Source organism: Patagioenas fasciata, chromosome 3 (genome assembly GCF_037038585.1).
Source record: "Patagioenas fasciata isolate bPatFas1 chromosome 3, bPatFas1.hap1, whole genome shotgun sequence".
Classification (NCBI taxonomy): Eukaryota; Metazoa; Chordata; class Aves; order Columbiformes; family Columbidae; genus Patagioenas; species Patagioenas fasciata.
In genome coordinates, this window is record NC_092522.1 from 126218238 (window position 1) to 126238072 (window position 19835).

A 19835-nucleotide genomic window follows, 5' to 3' on the forward strand; every position below is an offset into this window, starting at 1 on the left:
TGGCTGGAACATGAGGGTGGGCAGGATCAGGGCAGTGAGCAGCAGGGAACACCAAGAGTCACTCATCCTTTCTTCTCAGGGCAGCACCGCACTGTGATCATCTGCAGTGCTCAGAATCCTGTGATTTAACAGCACAAATTCTTCTATCATGCAATAGTTCCCACATCTGGTATCTTCTCAGCCAGGAACAAGATGGGTTTAGGGAGGGGATTGCAGATGTAAAGTGTTACCTGCAGTGTGTGGAAAGAAGATGCTCAGAGCCATGAACTGGTTGAGAACTGGGGGTCCCCGGTCTGCAGTTGGTGTTTTGTCTGCTCATCAGACACTGGCGCTAAGTGCTCAAGCAAACTTTCCTTTCCACAGCCAGGCCCACCTGGGAGTTGGTTGAATGCATGAGCTGTCTTTAAAGAACACGTGAATTTATCTGATTCTCCGCTGGATTTTTTTCCCCCGTAGCTTTATGCCACCAGATTTGTTGCATTAATATGTTACTTACATAATTCCCTAACCTCCTATCCTGATGTATGGAGTATGAACTTTATGAGCTTGCTTTGTTTCTCCAAGTTGTGTAAAGTGACAGTATGTGCTGTGCAACAGTTAAATCAGTGTCTCTTTTCAGAATAGTGTGTAAAGTATTGAACAAGACCCGTGAGCGTGTTCATTGTCTGTACAAACTCTGACACCGTGTCGGTGCTGGATTTGCTGCTCTCATTGCCCACGCCTGCACTCTGTCTGATGATGGTGAGTTTCTCCATTGATGACATGATCATGGCCAGATAAAGACCCTCCTGGTGGAGAATAACCAGGCTGTTTGGTCTGGTTCCCCAACTGCTAAGCCCACACGACGACTTTTTTTGGTCTCCGTAGGCTTTAGGTGGGTGTCTCTGGTCTGTCATTGCTGCTTTTGTGCTGATCTTCTTTCTGTCTCCATTCACTGGAATCACATCCTCCATTCAACTGCTGCAAGTCTGCACAGCCAGTCTGTTCAAGACAGCCAGTTTAAGCGTATTCTATTCAAAAGAAAGAAGTCTTTGGACACTCTGAGTTTACAGCTCTGTTCCGAAAGGGCACAAGTTAATACAGGTGGATCAACATTATGTAAATGCCATAGGACAAAATGTGGCTACTGTTGTTTATCTGCTACAATTTCTGTAGCATTTTCAGACAATTTTAGAAGTAGACTCTTGTAAGGAATCCAGGATCTTGTGCTTACCTGCATATTGCTCATTCTGCACATTGTCTTCAATTAATGCTGACCTGAGGTATTTATCTGCAGTACAACACAGTGTAGATACTAAATCAGGTCTGGAAGCCATCTCAGGAGATGTATTAGCTCATAATTACATCAAAAATAGAAGGAATGCTACTTCCTTGTTTCCTGTGCTTATTGTAATAAGGCACATATGTGGTAGCAAGAGTTCGTGACCCCCATACTTCATATGCTTATAGCAGTGTACAAATAAGTTATTAAAATTAAACTGGCTTTCAGATCTTCTGTTTTAATTACTTTTCCAATTTGACTCTTTGTGTTTTTCTTTATCACTGGAGTCCAACCCCACTCACTGTCCCGCGACTGGGGACTCCAGACAAGGCGACACAGACGTGGGGGTGGCTGCACAGTGGAGCTCAGCGGACTTGAGAACCACTCAGCTGGTGTGAGGATCAGACACGTACAAAGCAACTTTGCTTTTTAAATGATGAGGATGATGTGCTTTGTTTTGGAAGACATCAGATTTTGAATGTTTAAGGAAGCTGTAACTACCTCGATGTTTCCTTCTTACCGCAGTCGGATTTCTGGTTCTGTCTGTCGAGTTGTGCTCCTCTCCCGCACCAAGTGGTGATCGTGGGGCTCAGGGTGAGGGGGGGCAAGGAGGGCGGGGGTGTCCATGGACTTGAATAAGTTTTGTTTGGGGTTTTTTAGACGCCTCTGTTGACACATTGTATAAAAACTGATTGCTGCAGTGCTAATGAATGAACAGGATGATAAGCAACAGATTTGAGAACCTGTTTGGGTTTTGGTTTATTGAAAAATTATTATTTAACTCAAAAAGCAATAAGATCTTGCAGTGGTCTTCTAATACTTACTGGTAGCTTTTTAATGTACTGGTTTGGAACTTTGAGATTATATTTGATATGAAGTGGCTGTTCCATCGTGGAATATTGCAGGAGTAAACTCTTGCATTTCAGCATTCCTGGCAGATCTGCAGCTTGATAAAGACCTGAGGCTGTTTAGTTTAATCAGACTTTTGTAGATCCCACCTTCACTGTTCAAAGCACTGGCTGTCAATGTGTTTTCTGGTGTTGTCACTTCTTTCTGAACAAAGACGACAGAGGTACACAGCTCTACTGGTATTGTCTGTTTTATTTAAACATGGAACTTTAACTTGAAAGCTTAGAAAGCTGTGATCTGTGGTATATCTTTGTAATGTTTGTAAATTCTTATGCAGATACTCTTATGCCAACCAGCACGAACTTTTGTGAGTGTGAACTGCTGTGCAGTTAGAAAGAAGAAAGGTGTGTGAGCTAAACCAGCAGGAAGGCTGCAGCCGTGTAACCTGGGGGGCGCAAACGGCACGAAACGGGCTGCAGCGGCGGAGCCCTCGGTCCCGGGCTGTCCCGGGCAGGCGGCAGAGCCCTCGGTCCCGGGCAGACGCAGCCTGAAAGCTCCCGGCCCCGCCCTGCGGGCGGACAGCGCCGCTCTGCGGCCGCCGGTGGCTCCGGGACGGGAGGCGAGGGGCAGGGGGGGCCAGTGCCGGACGCGGAGGCGGGGGGCGGGGGCGCAGCCCGGTGGCGGACGCGGACGGGATTGGCTCCTGCGCGGGATGGGCGGGGACACGCTGCGTAAGTGCGCGGGCCGCGGAGCGCGTGCCGGCGGTGCGGCGGCTGGAGCAGCGCGCGAGGAACGGCGGGGCCGGCGGTGAGCGAGGGGCGGGCGGGCGGACAGCGGGGAGACTGGACGGGGCCGGCCCGGGACCGGCTGAGGGGCGAGGCTGGAGGGTGACAGACGGGCTGGTTTCGGAAGGAGGAAGGCGAGGGGCAGCCAGCCGCAACAGCGCGGCCCCAGGCCGGGGCGAGGGGGAAACACGCGGGCGGCTGTGAGGGAAGGGAGCCCCGCGCTGAGCGCTGCGCGGGGCTCGGGCGGGGCCTTGGGGCGGAGGGGGAGCCCCCGTAGTGACACAGGACAGAGGGAGGAAAGCGAGCGGGAGGGGGCAGCGGCGGGTCGGGAGCGCCAAGGGGGGGCGCGAGGGGCGGGGGGGGCCGGGAACGGAGGGAGCGGCGGAGGAACCTGAGGGCGGGACGGCGCGGGAGGAGCTTAGGCGGGAAAAGCTGAGGTACCTCGGGGAGGGGATGATATCGGGGGAGGCTTTGACAGGAAAGGCTGAGGTACCTCAGGGAGGGGATGATATCGGGGGAGGCTTTGACAGGAAAGGCTGAGGTACCTCGGGGAGGGGATGATATCGGGGGAGGCTTTGACGGGAAAGGCTGAGGTACCTCAGGGAGGGGATGATATCGGGGGAGGCTTTGACGGGAAAGGCTGAGGTACCTCGGGGAGGGGATGATATCGGGGGAGGCTTTGACAGGAAAGGCTGAGGTACCTCGGGGAGGGGATGATATCGGGGGAGGCTTTGGCGGGAAAGGCTGAGGTACCTCGGGGAGGGGATGATATCGGGGGAGGCTTTGACGGGAAAGGCTGAGGTACCTCGGGGAGGGGATGATATCGGGGGAGGCTTTGACAGGAAAGGCTGAGGTACCTCGGGGAGGGGATGATATCGGGGGAGGCTTTGACAGGAAAGGCTGAGGTACCTCGGGGAGGGGATGATATCGGGGGAGGCTTTGGCGGGAAAGGCTGAGGTACCTCGGGGAGGGGATGATATCGGGGGAGGCTTTGACGGGAAAGGCTGAGGTACCTCGGGGAGGGGATGATATCGGGGGAGGCTTTGACAGGAAAGGCTGAGGTACCTCGGGGAGGGGATGATATCGGGGGAGGCTTTGACAGGAAAGGCTGAGGTACCTCGGGGAGGGGATGATATCGGGGGAGGCTTTGACGGGAAAGGCTGAGGTACCTCGGGGAGGGGATGATATCGGGGGAGGCTTTGACGGGAAAGGCTGAGGTACCTCGGGGAGGGGATGATATCGGGGGAGGCTTTGGCGGGAAAGGCTGAGGTACCTCGGGGAGGGGATGATATCGGGGGAGGCTTTGGCGGGAAAGGCTGAGGTACCTCGGGGAGGGGATGATATCGGGGGAGGCTTTGACAGGAAAGGCTGAGGTACCTCGGGGAGGGGATGATATCGGGGGAGGCTTTGATGGGAAAGGCTGAGGTACCTCAGGGAGGGGATGATATTGGGGGAGGCTTTGACGGGAAAGGCTGAGGTACCTCAGGGAGGGGATGATATCGGGGGAGGCTTTGGCGGGAAAGGCTGAGGTACCTCAGGGAGGTGATGACATCGGGGGAGGCTTTGGCGGGAAAGGGTGAGGGACTTAAAGGAGAGGACGGAAGGGAGAGAGGTTTTGGTGGTAAAGGCTGAGGTACCTCAGGGAGGAGATGGCATCGCAGAGGCTGCAGTGGGAAATGCTGAGGTAGCTCTGGGACGGAATGGCACTAAGGTGTGGTTTCAAAGGGAAATGCTGAGGTACTTTGAGGAAAGGATGCTGGGCTAGGAACCATGAACACATCAGATCGGTTAAGAGAATGTTGATGACAGAAATTTCTACAGTAAAGTATTCCAGCAAAGACAGGGAGATGAACAAAACTTATATCAGGCCTCCTAGGATTCCTGCAGGTTAGGGGTCAGGGATGATGAGGTTGTTAACTCGGTCCTAACTTTTTCTTTCTCTCCCTCTCTTGCAGCACCAGACTGAATGGAGAAGCAAGTGGATGGGAAGTTCCTGCGCCACGACACAGACCACATTTATTACTCTCGCCCTCCGAGACCCGGAGAACCGAACCGTTCTCATCGTGCCTTGAAGCAACCTCTGCTCATGCGCTTCTCCCAGGGAGAAGGCAGAATGGGAGTGACTCGCCACGTTAAACAACAGGGTGTACACTCTGCAGCTTTCAAGCCCAGCTCTGCGTTAGCTCACCCCTGCAATTTTGCACCGCCCACGCAAATTTGAGTTGTCGCTGGTTGTTGCAGCGTTTGGCTTTGGTGAGGACAGCGTGTGTTTGTCAGCAGTTGGTGTAGGGTGGAATCTTGAGGAGAAAGTGATATTTCCGTGCCAGAACTGGTTGGTGTTTGCATGGTATTGTGGTAGTTGTTCCCACAGGTGATCAGTGCTGGAGTGTTATTGCAGGATGAGGGGATTTTGAAGGCTTGTCTGTGAGATGCACTAGAGGCAGCAGTTGCAAACGAAAGGCTGAGGTGTGGAGAGTTTGTCGGTGGGTTTTGGACAGTTGTCAGTTGAAGAGTTGGTTGTTTGCAGGTGAGGTGTAGAGCAGAGGGTGAAGCTGACTTTGCCTGGGCGGCGCAACTGGATGGGTGTGCAGAGCTGAGGAGAGCGGGCTTCTGCGGGTGACCCTAAAGCTGGAGAACCAGCCAGCGGCAGCTCCAGACAGTCCCGCTGCCGAGCTTGGCTGTGTAGGGCCGGTGCCCTGGGGCACAGGGAGTGTGACCCTCCGCAAGCACCAAACAGCAGGTGAGGACTGTGGGGATTTGTACTGAGCTATGATATCTCTAAGGCATGTGCGAGGGGCCGGGGCCAAGGCAAGGTGGGCTCATTGTGGGGTGTGGGGAGGTGTCAGCCCCCGGACTCAGCCCCTGTCTGATTGTAGTGCCCTTGGGCTGGTGTAGCTCAGTCCTCTGTGTGTTTCTCTTCAGGTGGAGCAGCGTGCAAAGGAAAAGCAAGGAAGGAGAGGAAGGTGGTGAACCTATGAGGAAGAGTGTAGCGAATCTGGCGTGGACTCACGGTAAGGTGCCATGAGAGACATTTATTACAAACTCAGGTTTGCATTTATACTCGCTATGATGCTTGCTCAAGCATTTGCTCTTTAGCTAAGTTAGACATTACATGAGCGATGTAACTGCCATATACGCATTTTTTTCTATAGTAAGCTGTGCCTCTGTCCCTGATGTATCAGTCCTGTATCCTGTATCTTAGTAGTCATAATTTTTCCCCAAGTAGATGAATATTTGCAAGCAGCTTTATCTCCAGTCGTTACCTGTTCATATAATTCTCATTCATCTTTGTGCCATGTCTCCAACTGAAATGTACCAGTTGTAGGAAAGTCTAGCACATGATTAGCAATCCATTGTAATAAACTCACCAATCAGACCCCTGATACATCCTGATTTTGCGTTTGTAGCGCATGTTGAAGGACATCCAGGGTTTGTCTTTGCTTAAGGGATAACTTCCCTCCCATGGTTCCCAATCGCTCACCTTTCGTTGGTGGTGGGCGCGCACTGTCCTGGTTCCCGGTCCTGTTTCCTGGTTCGATTGGGCTTCGCTACCAGAGCGGCTACTGCCTTTATAGGCACGCTGAAAGTCCCTGTTCCAGGGCGCCATTTGTAGCGAATGCGGTACGGACTCTCTTTTAAGGTGCAATGAGAGATGTTTATTACAAATTCAGGCTTGTGTTTATACTCGCTATGATACTTGCTCAAGCATTTGTTGATTAGCTAAGTTAGTCATTACATAAGTGATGTGTTTTGTGTTCCCACCGAAGTCACTGCCATAAACACCTTTTTTGTCTATCACAAGCTGTCCCTCTGTCCTTGATGCATCAATCCTGTATCAACTCCTCTGTCCTTGATGTATCACATAGCATACAGTCCTTTGTTCTTGTATTTTTCCACTAATGCTTGTTCTCATGCTGTTGACTCTTGCAGTTTCTCATGCGCCCGGTCTTCCGCGTACTGACACAGAAGAGCGATCACGAAAGAGGATTGGAGCGCACCTGTGAGTCAAGCAGAGTCAAGAAAGAAGATGACAGTGGTGGACCTGTGAGTCAGGAGGGGACAAAAGAGGAGAAAGGTGATGGAGCTACGAGTCAAGAGTGAGGAGGAAGATGGGCAGCCTGAGCCAGCGAGAAGGAGAATGTATCCTTAAGCACAGGGAACGATCTGTGATTAGTGCGTCCCCCTCCCACCCCTAGAAACCATGCTCGGGGGTAAAGTGGTAAAATGGGAGCAGGGGCTGTTGGCTGTGTTTTGGGAGGTGGGGGTGGTGAGCAGGGGCTGGGCTCTTGGACTTGGGAGCCGTTAAGGGAGCAGGGTGGTCATCCCTTGGGAGGTGTCTGTCTGCCAGCAGGTAAAGGAGGGGGAAGAGGATCCTGCCGGGGTGAGGGCCTGGCCAGCTCTCCACTCCCAGGGCTCTTGATGCTGGTGTGGTGTGTTGCTGTAAGTGCCAGGGGTGACTGGCAAAGAAAGTCTTTGTGGGGTGCATGCTGGGAAACTGTGCTGCTACGGAGGGGCTGGGTTGGTGGGAAGGCCTGTGCGGGGGGCCGGGGCCAAGGCAAGGTGGCCTTGTGGTGGGGTGTGGGGATGCGTCAGCGACCGGACTCGCCCCCTCGTGTGACTGTACGGGCCTGGGGTGGGTATATTTTTGTTTTCTGTGCATCTCTGTTCGGGTGGAGCAGCTCGCAAAGGTGAAAGCAAGAAAGAAGAGGAAGGTGGTGAACCTACGAGGAAGAGCGATCAAGAAAGAGGATTGGAGTGCATCTGCAAGTCAACAGGGATCAAGAAAGAAGATGACGGTGGTAGACCTGCGAGTCAGGAGGGATCAAGAAAGAAGAGGAGGAAGGTGATGGAGCTGCGAGTCAGGAGTGAGGAGGAAGAAAATGTCCCCCTTGGGACAGGGACCTCCCTGTAATCAGGACTGCGCCCTCCCACCCCTGGAAACTGCTCAGGGGCCCAGACATCCATGGGAAGGTTGTGTCCGACAACACGAGCCAGATCTTCAGCACTGGCTGCTGTTCAGCTGGGACCAGGGGCTGCTGGTGGGGTTTTGGGAGGCGGGGTGGGTGAGTAGAGGCTGGGCTTTTGTACTCATGAGTGGTTGAGAGAGAGGGCTGGACACCTCTTGGGAGGTGTCTTGTCTGTCTGCCATCAGCTAAAGGAGGGGGAAGAGGATCCTGCCGGGGTGAGGGCCTGGCCAGCTCTCCACTCCCAGGGCTCTTGATGCTGGTGTGGTGTGTTGCTGTAAGTGCCAGGGGTGACTGGCAAAGAAAGTCTTTGTGGGGTGCATGCTGGGAAACTGTGCTGCTACGGAGGGGCTGGGTTGGTGGGAAGGCCTGTGCGGGGGGCCGGGGCCAAGGCAAGGTGGGCTTGCTGTGGAATGTGGGGATGCGTCAGCGACCGGACTCACCCCCTATGTGACTGTACTGGCTTGGGGTGGGTGTATTTCTGTCTTCAGGGCATTTCGGTTTGGGTGGAGCAGCTCACAAAGGCGAAAGCAAGAAAGGAAAGTAAGGTTGTGAACTTACGAGAAAGAGTGATCAAGAAAGAGGATTTGAGTTCATCCGGGAGTCGAGGGATCAAGAAAGAAGAGGAGGAAGGTGATGGACGTGCATATTGAAAATGAGAGGGAAGATGGGCAACCTGAAGCATGGAGCAAGGGAATGTCTCCTAGAACAAAGGGACCTTTCTGTAATCAGAGATCCCCCCTCCTACCCTACAAACTGAACAAAGAGGACTGCGAGAGGGAGCGCTCTGACAGGACAAGAGGTATCAGTAAATCTGGCAAGAGGAGAGTGGGGGAAGCGCTCTGGCGGATCAACAAGTCTCAATATATGTGGCAAGAGGATGATGGGGGAGAGTTCACCAGTGGTTCAAAAGTCACCCAGAAAAAGGGGAAGAGGATGTCAAGGGGGGAGCGCTCTGGTCGATCACAAGACTCTCCTAAAAAACACAACAGGATGGTGGTGGGGGGGAATGTCCTATATGGGACAAGGGGTCCCGAGAAATCCAGCAAGAGGATGGTGGGGGGGAGCACTCCAGCAGACCAAGAATGTACTAAGGAAAGGCAAAAGGACGGCAGGAGGAGAGACCCAGTGGGTCAAGAGGTACCGAGAAATCCAGCAAGAGGACGACAGGGAGGAGCTCTTTAGCAGGCCAAAATCCCACTGAGGAAAGGCAAGAGGACAGCGGGGGAGAGCGCTCCAGTTCTTCAAGTGACTTCCCAGGCAGAAGGCAGGAGCATGGCGGGGCAGGACTGCGGCAGGTCAAGAATTCTCAGTCTGGCAGTAGGATGGCGGGGAGGAGCGTTCCAGCGGGAGAAGAGCGCCCTGACTAGAGGCAAGACAAGGGTGAGGGAGAGCACTCGGACGTGTCAAGAAGACTCCCCCAAAAAGTGCAAGAGGAAGGCCGGTGGGGAGAGCAATCCAGCAGATCAGGAAGTCTCGATAAATGCGGTAAGAGGATGGCGGGTGGGAGCTCCCCAGTGGTTCAAGAGGTCCCAAGATATCCAGCAAGAGAACTGTGAGGGGGAGCGCTCCAACAGGTCAAGCGGTGTCAAGAAATCCAGCAAGACAATGGTGGAAAACGCTCCGGTGAGTCACAAGATTCCCCCAAAAAAAGGCAAGAGAATGGTGCAGGGGAGCACTCTGGTGGATCAAGAAGCACCCAGGAAAAGGGGAAGAAGATGGTGGGGGGGAGCACTCTGGTTGGTCACAAGACTCCCCCAGAAAACACAAGAGGGTGGCAGGGGGAACGCCCTAATGGGTCAAGAGGACCCAAGAAATCCAGCAAGAGGACGGCGAGGGGGAGCGCTCCAGCAGATCAGGAAGTCTCGATAAATGCGGTAAGAGGATGGCGGGTGGGAGCCCCCCCAGTGGTCCAAGAGATCCCAAGAAATCCAGCAAGAGGACGGCGAGGGGGAGCGCTCTGGCAGATCAGGAGGTCTCAATAAATGCGGTAAAAGGATGGTGGGTGGGAGCCCCTCAGTGGTTCACAAGGTTCCAGGAAATCCAGCAAGAGGACGGCGTGGGGGAGCGCTGTGGCAGATGAAGAACCCTCAGTACATCTGGCAAGAGGACGGTGAGGGGGTGCTCTGATGGGTCAAGGTTGCTCTGAAAAAAGCCCAAGAGGGTGGTAAGGAGAAGCTCACCGGTGATTCAGGAATCACCCAGAAAAAAGGGAAGAGGACAGTGCGGGGGAGCTCTTCAGTTGTTGAAGAGAATCCCCAGAAAAAGGCAGGAGGATGATGAGGGGGAACACTCTGGCGGGTCAAGAAGTCTCAATAAGTCCGGCAAGAAGACGGTGGGGAGGAGAGCTCGTGTGGGTCAAGAGGTCCCAAGAAACCCAGCAAGAGGACAGCAGGGGCGAGCGCTCCGGCAGATCAGGAAATCTCGATAAATGCAGTTAGAGGATGGTGGGTGTGAGCCCCTCAGTTGTTTAAGACGTCCCAAGAAATCCAGCAAGAGAACTGCGAGGGGGAGCGCTCCGGCAGGTCAAGCGATGTCAAGAAATCCAGCAAGACAATGGTGGAGAACTCTCCGGCGAGTCACAAGACTCTCCCAAAAAAGGCAAAAGAATGGTGCAGGGGAGCACTCTGGTGGATCAAGAAGCACCCAGGAAAAGGGGAAGAGGATGGTGGGGGGAAACGGCCTGGTTGGTCACAAGACTCCCCCAAAAACCACAAGAGGGTGGCAGGGGGAACGCCCTAATGGGTCAAGAAGTCCCAAGAAATCCAGCAAGAGGACGACAGGGAGGAGCTCTTTAGCAGGCCAAAATCCCACTGAGGAAAGGCAAGAGGACAGCGGGGGAGAGCGCTCCAGTTCTTCAAGTGACTTCCCAGGCAGAAGGCAGGAGCATGGCGGGGCAGGACTGCGGCAGGTCAAGAATTCTCAGTCTGGCAATAGGATGGCGGGGAGGAGCGTTCCAGCGGGAGAAGAGCGCCCTGACTAGAGGCAAGACAAGGGTGAGGGAGAGCGCTCGGATGTGTGAAGAAGACTCCCCCAAAAAAGTGCAAGAGGAAGGCCAGGGGGAGAGCAATCCAGCAGATCAGGAAGTCTCGATAAATGCGGTAAGAGGATGGCGGGTGGGAGCCCCCCCAGTGGTCCAAGAGATCCCAAGAAATCCAGCAAGAGGACGGCAAGGGGGAGCGCTCCAGCAGATCAGGAAATCTCGATAAATGCGGTTAGAGGATGGTGGGTGGGAGCCCCACAGTTGTTTAAGGCATCCCAAGAAATCCAGCAAAAGGACGGCGAGGGGGAACGCTCTGGCAGATCAGGACGTCTCAATAAATGCGGTAAGAGGATGGCGGGTGGGAGCCCCCCAGTGGTTCAAAATGTCCCAAGATATCCAGCAAGAGAACTGTGAGGGGGAGCGCTCCGGCAGGTCAAGCGATGTCAAGAAATCCAGCAAGACAATGGTGGAGAACGCTCCGGTGAGTCACAAGACTCCACCAAAAAAGGCAAGAGAATGGTTAGAGGATGGTAACAGGCAGCTTTGAGAGCACTCTGGTGGATCAAGAAGCACCCAGGAAAAGGGGAAGAGGATGGTGGGGGGAAACGGCCTGGTTGATCACAAGACTCCCCCAAAAACCACAAGAGGGTGGCAGGGGGAACGCCCTAAGGGGTCAAGAGGTTCCAAGAAATCCAGCAGGAGGACGGCGAGGGGGAGCGCTCCAGCAGGCTGAGATTGTACTAAAGAAAGGCAAAAGGACAGCAGGAGGAGAGACCCAGTGGGTCAAGAGGTCCCAAGAAATCCAGTAAGAGGACAACAGGGAGGAGTGCTCTGGCAGGCCAAAATCTCAGTGAAGAAAGGCAAGAGGACAGCAGGGGGGAGTGCTCCAGTTCTTCAAGTGACTTCCCAGGTAGAAGGCAGAAGGACGGTGGGGTAGCGCTGGGACAGGTCGAGAATTCTCAATCTGGCAATAGGACAGCAGGGAGGAGCATCCAGCGGGACAGGAGCGCCCTGAAAATAGGCAAGACAAGGGTGAGTGAGAGCACTCCGAGATGTCAAGAAGTGTCAAAAAATCTGGTAAAGGATGGCAGGGGGGAGTGCTGTGGATATTCAAGAGACTCCCCAGTAAAAGGCAAGAGGACGGCGCGGGGAAGTGCTCCAGCACGTCAAGATCGCACTGAAGAAAGGCAAGGTCACAGTGGGGGGGAGCATTCCCGTTGTTCCAATGGTTCAAAAGGTCCCAAGAAATCCAACGAGAACTGCGAGGGGGAGCGCTCTGGCAAGTCAAGCGGTGTCAATAACCCCAGCAAGGCAACGGCGGAGAGCGCTCTGGTGAGTCACGAGACTCCCCTACAAAGGACGAGAGGATGGTGGAGGGGAGCCCACCAGTGGTTCAAGCAGCACCCAGGAAAAGGGGAGGAGGCTGGCGAGGGGCAGGCCTCTGGCGGGCCAAGATCACTGAGGGAAGGTGCGGGGGAGCTTGCTGGTGGCTCAAGAGACCTCTAGAAAAAGGTAAGAGGGCGGCGGGGGGTGGGAGGGCGCCTCAGCTGGTGAAGAGGAACCCCGAAAACAAGGCAAGAGAATGTTGGTGGGGGGAGCGCTCTGGCGGTTCCAGAGGCTCCCCGAGATCCGCTCAGACGGCAGCGGGTAACGCGGCAGCTCAGCGTCAATCAAAGAAGAACAGGAAGGCGGTTGACCTGCAATTCCAGAGCGAGGAGGAAGACTGGCAACCCGAACGAGGAGCAGCAGAACTTGGCATGGCCTCTGAAATCCTCCTTTAATCTGGGCTCAGGTAAGCTGGAAGCAGGGGCCGTGGGCTGGGGTTTGGGAGGCGGGCAGGTGAGAAATGATCCGCGTTTTTGATCTCCTGAGTGACTGAAGCGCCTGGGATTGCGTTTGGAGTCGCTGCCTTACTTGATTTTACACTGACTTTCGCATTATATTTTAATTACGTAGAATTTTCTGTTCTGACATCGAAACCTAAACTTCTTTGGAAATTCATCCTCTGTCCCTTCAGTCTCAGCTCGTGGCACTTCCACTGTCTCGTGGCCCGCGTTTCAATGTACATTAGATCGCTTCCCGGGCCTTGGATTTTAAGTAATGGTCCGTCACAAGTTTGTTTTTCTTGTCCTTAACAGGCAGCTTTGAGAGCTCTCTAAGGAAAAGTGATATCTTTTTACCTTGTTACTGCTCTTTCCATGTTACGAGCAGCCACCCTCTTTATGATCAGTCTCATGCTTTTCTTCCTTTCTTGCCCAGGTTCAGAATACCAGGAATTCCAAGCTTCAAGTTTCCTGTGGAACATTGCGGGAGACCTTGATAACGTGGCAATGAGGGAGGTGATGAAGAGAAACAATACCTGTTCCTTTCCCATTTCAAGACGTTATTTTTTACCTTCCTGGTAGCTGTGAGATGATTTGCAATCTTGCGCTAGCATCTGCCTGAAAGAGAACACGGACCCTTTGGGTGCCTCCTCAAGAAATACTTGCTCTATGGTTCTGGCGATGTCCAGGCTTCAAGGGTGGGGCATAGGGGAGTGTAAATCTTAGGGGGCCTCCCGGGATGTCTGCAGGTTTGGGTGACCCGTGGCTGGGACGGGGACGCCGAGGTTGTCAATCTTGCCCTGAATCTCTCGCTCCCTCTCTTGCAGCACCCGAGACCGAATGGAGGAGCAAGTGTGCGGGAAGTTCCTGCGCCACGACACAGATCACATTTATCGCTCTCGCCCTGAGAGACCCGGAGAACCAAACCGTTCCCATCGTGCCTTGAAGCAGCCTCTGCTCACGCGCTTCTCCCAGGGAGAAGGCAGAATGGCAGTAGCTCGCCACGTTATACCACAGGGTGCACACTCTGCAGCTTTCAAGCCCAGCTCTGCGTTAGCTCACCCCTGCAATTTTGCACCGCCCACGCAAATTTGAGTTGTCGCTGGTTGTTGCAGCGTTTGGCTTTGGTGAGGACAGCGTGTGTTTGTCAGCAGTTGGTGTAGGGTGGAATCTTGAGGAGAAAGTGATATTTCCGTGCCAGAACTGGTTGGTGTTTGCATGGTATTGTGGTAGTTGTTCCCACAGGTGATCAGTGCTGGAGTGTTATTGCAGGATGAGGGGATTTTGAAGGCTTGTCTGTGAGATGCACTAGAGGCAGCAGTTGCAAACGAAAGGCTGAGGTGTGGAGAGTTTGTCGGTGGGTTTTGGACAGTTGTCAGTTGAAGAGTTGGTTGTTTGCAGGTGAGGTGTAGAGCAGAGGGTGAAGCTGACTTTGCCTGGGCGGCGCAACTGGATGGGTGTGCAGAGCTGAGGAGAGCGGGCTTCTGCGGGTGACCCTAAAGCTGGAGAACCAGCCAGCGGCAGCTCCAGACAGTCCCGCTGCCGAGCTTGGCCGTGTAGGGCCAGTGCCCTGGGGCACAGGGAGTGTGACCCTCCGCAAGCACCAAACAGCAGGTGAGGACTGTGGGGATTTGTACTGAGCTATGATATCTCTAAGGCATGTGCGAGGGGCCGGGGCCAGGGCAAGGTGGGCTCGTTGTGGGGTGTGGGGAGGTGTCAGCCCCCGGACTCAGCCCCTGTCTGATTGTAGTGCCCTTGGGCTGGTGTAGCTCAGTCCTCTGTGTGTTTCTCTTCAGGTGGAGCAGCGTGCAAAGGAAAAGCAAGGAAGGAGAGGAAGGTGGTGAACCTATGAGGAAGAGTGTAGCGAATCTGGCGTGGACTCACGGTAAGGTGCCATGAGAGACATTTATTACAAACTCAGGTTTGCATTTATACTCGCTATGATGCTTGCTCAAGCATTTGCTCTTTAGCTAAGTTAGACATTACATGAGCGATGTAACTGCCATATACGCATTTTTTTCTATAGTAAGCTGTCCCTCTGTCCCTGATGTATCAGTCCTGTATCCTGTATCTTAGTAGTCATAATTTTTCCCCAAGTAGATGAATATTTGCAAGCAGCTTTATCTCCAGTCGTTACCTGTTCATATAATTCTCATTCATCTTTGTGCCATGTCTCCAACTGAAATGTACCAGTTGTAGGAAAGTCTAGCACATGATTAGCAATCCATTGTAATAAACTCACCAATCAGACCCCTGATACATCCTGATTTTGCGTTTGTAGCGCATGTTGAAGGACATCCAGGGTTTGTCTTTGCTTAAGGGATAACTTCCCTCCCATGGTTCCCAATCGCTCACCTTTCGTTGGTGGTGGGCGCGCACTGTCCTGGTTCCCGGTCCTGTTTCCTGGTTCGATTGGGCTTCGCTACCAGAGCGGCTACTGCCTTTATAGGCACGCTGAAAGTCCCTGTTCCAGGGCGCCATTTGTAGCGAATGCGGTACGGACTCTCTTTTAAGGTGCAATGAGAGATGTTTATTACAAATTCAGGCTTGTGTTTATACTCGCTATGATACTTGCTCAAGCATTTGTTGATTAGCTAAGTTAGTCATTACATGAGTGATGTGTTTTGTGTTCCCACCAAAGTCACTGCCATAAACACCTTTTTTGTCTATCACAAGCTGTCCCTCTGTCCTTGATGCATCAATCCTGTATCAACTCCTCTGTCCTTGATGTATCACATAGCATACAGTCCTTTGTTCTTGTATTTTTCCACTAATGCTTGTTCTCATGCTGTTGACTCTTGCAGTTTCTCATGCGCCCGGTCTTCCGCGTACTGACACAGAAGAGCGATCACGAAAGAGGATTGGAGCGCACCTGTGAGTCAAGCAGAGTCAAGAAAGAAGATGACAGTGGTGGACCTGTGAGTCAGGAGGGGACAAAAGAGGAGAAAGGTGATGGAGCTATGAGTCCAGAGTGAGGAGGAAGATGGGCAGCCTGAGCCAGCGAGAAGGAGAATGTATCCTTAAGCACAGGGAACGATCTGTGATTAGTGCGTCCCCCTCCCACCCCTAGAAACCGTGCTCGGGGGTAAAGTGGTAAAATGGGAGCAGGGGCTGTTGGCTGTGTTTTGGGAGGTGGGGGTGGTGAGCAGGGGCTGGGCTCTTGGACTTGGGAGCAGTTAAGGGAGCAGGGTGGTCATCCCTTGGGAGGTGTCTGTCTGCCAGCAGGTAAAGGAGGGGGAAGAGGATCCTGCCGGGGTGAGGGCCTGGCCAGCTCTCCACTCCCAGGGCTCTTGATGCTGGTGTGGTGTGTTGCTGTAAGTGCCAGGGGTGACTGGCAAAGAAAGTCTTTGTGGGGTGCATGCTGGGAAACTGTGCTGCTACGGAGGGGCTGGGTTGGTGGGAAGGCCTGTGCGGGGGGCCGGGGCCAAGGCAAGGTGGCCTTGTGGTGGGGTGTGGGGATGCGTCAGCGACCGGACTCGCCCCCTCGTGTGACTGTACGGGCCTGGGGTGGGTATATTTTTGTTTTCTGTGCATCTCTGTTCGGGTGGAGCAGCTCGCAAAGGTGAAAGCAAGAAAGAAGAGGAAGGTGGTGAACCTACGAGGAAGAGCGATCAAGAAAGAGGATTGGAGTGCATCTGCAAGTCAACAGGGATCAAGAAAGAAGATGACGGTGGTAGACCTGCGAGTCAGGAGGGATCAAGAAAGAAGAGGAGGAAGGTGATGGAGCTGCGAGTCAGGAGTGAGGAGGAAGAAAATGTCCCCCTTGGGACAGGGACCTCCCTGTAATCAGGACTGCGCCCTCCCACCCCTGGAAACTGCTCAGGGGCCCAGACATCCATGGGAAGGTTGTGTCCGACAACACGAGCCAGATCTTCAGCACTGGCTGCTGTTCAGCTGGGACCAGGGGCTGCTGGTGGGGTTTTGGGAGGCGGGGTGGGTGAGTAGAGGCTGGGCTTTTGTACTCATGAGTGGTTGAGAGAGAGGGCTGGACACCTCTTGGGAGGTGTCTTGTCTGTCTGCCATCAGCTAAAGGAGGGGGAAGAGGATCCTGCCGGGGTGAGGGCCTGGCCAGCTCTCCACTCCCAGGGCTCTTGATGCTGGTGTGGTGTGTTGCTGTAAGTGCCAGGGGTGACTGGCAAAGAAAGTCTTTGTGGGGTGCATGCTGGGAAACTGTGCTGCTACGGAGGGGCTGGGTTGGTGGGAAGGCCTGTGCGGGGGGCCGGGGCCAAGGCAAGGTGGGCTTGCTGTGGGATGTGGGGATGCGTCAGCGACCGGACTCACCCCCTATGTGACTGTACGGGCTTGGGGTGGGTGTATTTCTGTCTTCAGGGCATTTCGGTTTGGGTGGAGCAGCTCACAAAGGTGAAAGCAAGAAAGGAAAGTAAGGTTGTGAACTTACGAGAAAGAGTGATCAAGAAAGAGGATTTGAGTTCATCCGGGAGTCGAGGGATCAAGAAAGAAGAGGAGGAAGGTGATGGACGTGCATATTGAAAATGAGAGGGAAGATGGGCAACCTGAAGCATGGAGCAAGGGAATGTCTCCTAGAACAAAGGGACCTTTCTGTAATCAGAGATCCCCCCTCCTACCCTACAAACTGAACAAAGAGGACTGCGAGAGGGAGCGCTCTGACAGGACAAGAGGTATCAGTAAATCTGGCAAGAGGAGAGTGGGGGAAGCGCTCTGGCGGATCAACAAGTCTCAATATATGTGGCAAGAGGATGATGGGGGAGAGTTCACCAGTGGTTCAAAAGTCACCCAGAAAAAGGGGAAGAGGATGTCAAGGGGGGAGCGCTCTGGTCGATCACAAGACTCTCCTAAAAAACACAACAGGATGGTGGTGGGGGGGAATGTCCTATATGGGACAAGGGGTCCCGAGAAATCCAGCAAGAGGATGGTGGGGGGGAGCACTCCAGCAGACCAAGAATGTACTAAGGAAAGGCAAAAGGACGGCAGGAGGAGAGACCCAGTGGGTCAAGAGGTACCGAGAAATCCAGCAAGAGGACGACAGGGAGGAGCTCTTTAGCAGGCCAAAATCCCACTGAGGAAAGGCAAGAGGACAGCGGGGGAGAGCGCTCCAGTTCTTCAAGTGACTTCCCAGGCAGAAGGCAGGAGCATGGCGGGGCAGGACTGCGGCAGGTCAAGAATTCTCAGTCTGGCAATAGGATGGCGGGGAGGAGCGTTCCAGCGGGAGAAGAGCGCCCTGACTAGAGGCAAGACAAGGGTGAGGGAGAGCACTCGGACGTGTCAAGAAGACTCCCCCAAAAAGTGCAAGAGGAAGGCCGGTGGGGAGAGCAATCCAGCAGATCAGGAAGTCTCAATAAATGCGGTAAGAAGGTGGCAGGTGGGAGCTCCCCAGTGGTTCAAGAGGTCCCAAGATATCCAGCAAGAGAACTGTGAGGGGGAGCGCTCCAACAGGTCAAGCGGTGTCAAGAAATCCAGCAAGACAATGGTGGAAAACGCTCCGGTGAGTCACAAGATTCCTCCAAAAAAAGGCAAGAGAATGGTGCAGGGGAGCACTCTGGTGGATCAAGAAGCACCCAGGAAAAGGGGAAGAAGATGGTGGGGGGGAGCACTCTGGTTGGTCACAAGACTCCCCCAGAAAACACAAGAGGGTGGCAGGGGGAACGCCCTAATGGGTCAAGAGGACCCAAGAAATCCAGCAAGAGGACGGCGAGGGGGAGCGCTCCAGCAGATCAGGAAGTCTCGATAAATGCGGTAAGAGGATGGCGGGTGGGAGCCCCCCCAGTGGTCCAAGAGGTCCCAAGAAATCCAGCAAGAGGACGGCGAGGGGGAGCGCTCTGGCAGATCAGGACGTCTCAATAAATGCGGTAAAAGGATGGTGGGTGGGAGCCCCTCAGTGGTTCACAAGGTTCCAGGAAATCCAGCAAGAGGACGGCGTGGGGGAGCGCTGTGGCAGATGAAGAACCCTCAGTACATCTGGCAAGAGGACGGTGAGGGGGTGCTCTGATGGGTCAAGGTTGCTCTGAAAAAAGCCCAAGAGGGTGGTAAGGAGAAGCTCACCGGTGATTCAGGAATCACCCAGAAAAAAGGGAAGAGGGCAGTGCGGGGGAGCTCTTCAGTTGTTGAAGAGAATCCCCAGAAAAAGGCAGGAGGATGATGAGGGGGAACACTCTGGCGGGTCAAGAAGTCTCAATAAGTCCGGCAAGAAGACGGTGGGGAGGAGAGCTCGTGTGGGTCAAGAGGTCCCAAGAAACCCAGCAAGAGGACAGCAGGGGCGAGCGCTCCGGCAGATCAGGAAATCTCGATAAATGCAGTTAGAGGATGGTGGGTGTGAGCCCCTCAGTTGTTTAAGACGTCCCAAGAAATCCAGCAAGAGAACTGCGAGGGGGAGCGCTCCGGCAGGTCAAGCGATGTCAAGAAATCCAGCAAGACAATGGTGGAGAACTCTCCGGCGAGTCACAAGACTCTCCCAAAAAAGGCAAAAGAATGGTGCAGGGGAGCACTCTGGTGGATCAAGAAGCACCCAGGAAAAGGGGAAGAGGATGGTGGGGGGAAACGGCCTGGTTGGTCACAAGACTCCCCCAAAAACCACAAGAGGGTGGCAGGGGGAACGCCCTAATGGGTCAAGAAGTCCCAAGAAATCCAGCAAGAGGACGACAGGGAGGAGCTCTTTAGCAGGCCAAAATCCCACTGAGGAAAGGCAAGAGGACAGCGGGGGAGAGCGCTCCAGTTCTTCAAGTGACTTCCCAGGCAGAAGGCAGGAGCATGGCGGGGCAGGACTGCGGCAGGTCAAGAATTCTCAGTCTGGCAATAGGATGGCGGGGAGGAGCGTTCCAGCGGGAGAAGAGCGCCCTGACTAGAGGCAAGACAAGGGTGAGGGAGAGCGCTCGGATGTGTGAAGAAGACTCCCCCAAAAAAGTGCAAGAGGAAGGCCAGGGGGAGAGCAATCCAGCAGATCAGGAAGTCTCAATAAATGCGGTAAGAGGATGGCGGGTGGGAGCCCCCCCAGTGGTCCAAGAGATCCCAAGAAATCCAGCAAGAGGACGGCAAGGGGGAGCGCTCCAGCAGATCAGGAAATCTCGATAAATGCGGTTAGAGGATGGTGGGTGGGAGCCCCACAGTTGTTTAAGGCATCCCAAGAAATCCAGCAAAAGGACGGCGAGGGGGAACGCTCTGGCAGATCAGGACGTCTCAATAAATGCGGTAAGA

The 19835-nt window shown here is 54.0% G+C and overlaps 1 long non-coding RNA gene across 2 annotated transcripts; it reads left to right on the forward strand.

The window, feature by feature from the left end:
* The first annotated feature begins 2855 nt into the window (after nt 1-2855).
* Nucleotides 2856-19834, forward strand: LOC139827669 (uncharacterized). 2 transcript variants are annotated; one of them, XR_011738591.1, is made up of 8 exons: nt 2856-2917; nt 4851-5635; nt 5818-5906; nt 6826-12634; nt 13102-13181; nt 13493-14279; nt 14462-14550; nt 15470-19834. It is a non-coding gene; the product is annotated as an uncharacterized lncRNA (long non-coding RNA). The 2 variants fall into 2 exon arrangements; XR_011738590.1 differs by having other exon boundaries at nt 6826-13181.
* The last annotated feature ends 1 nt before the right edge of the window (nt 19835 follows it).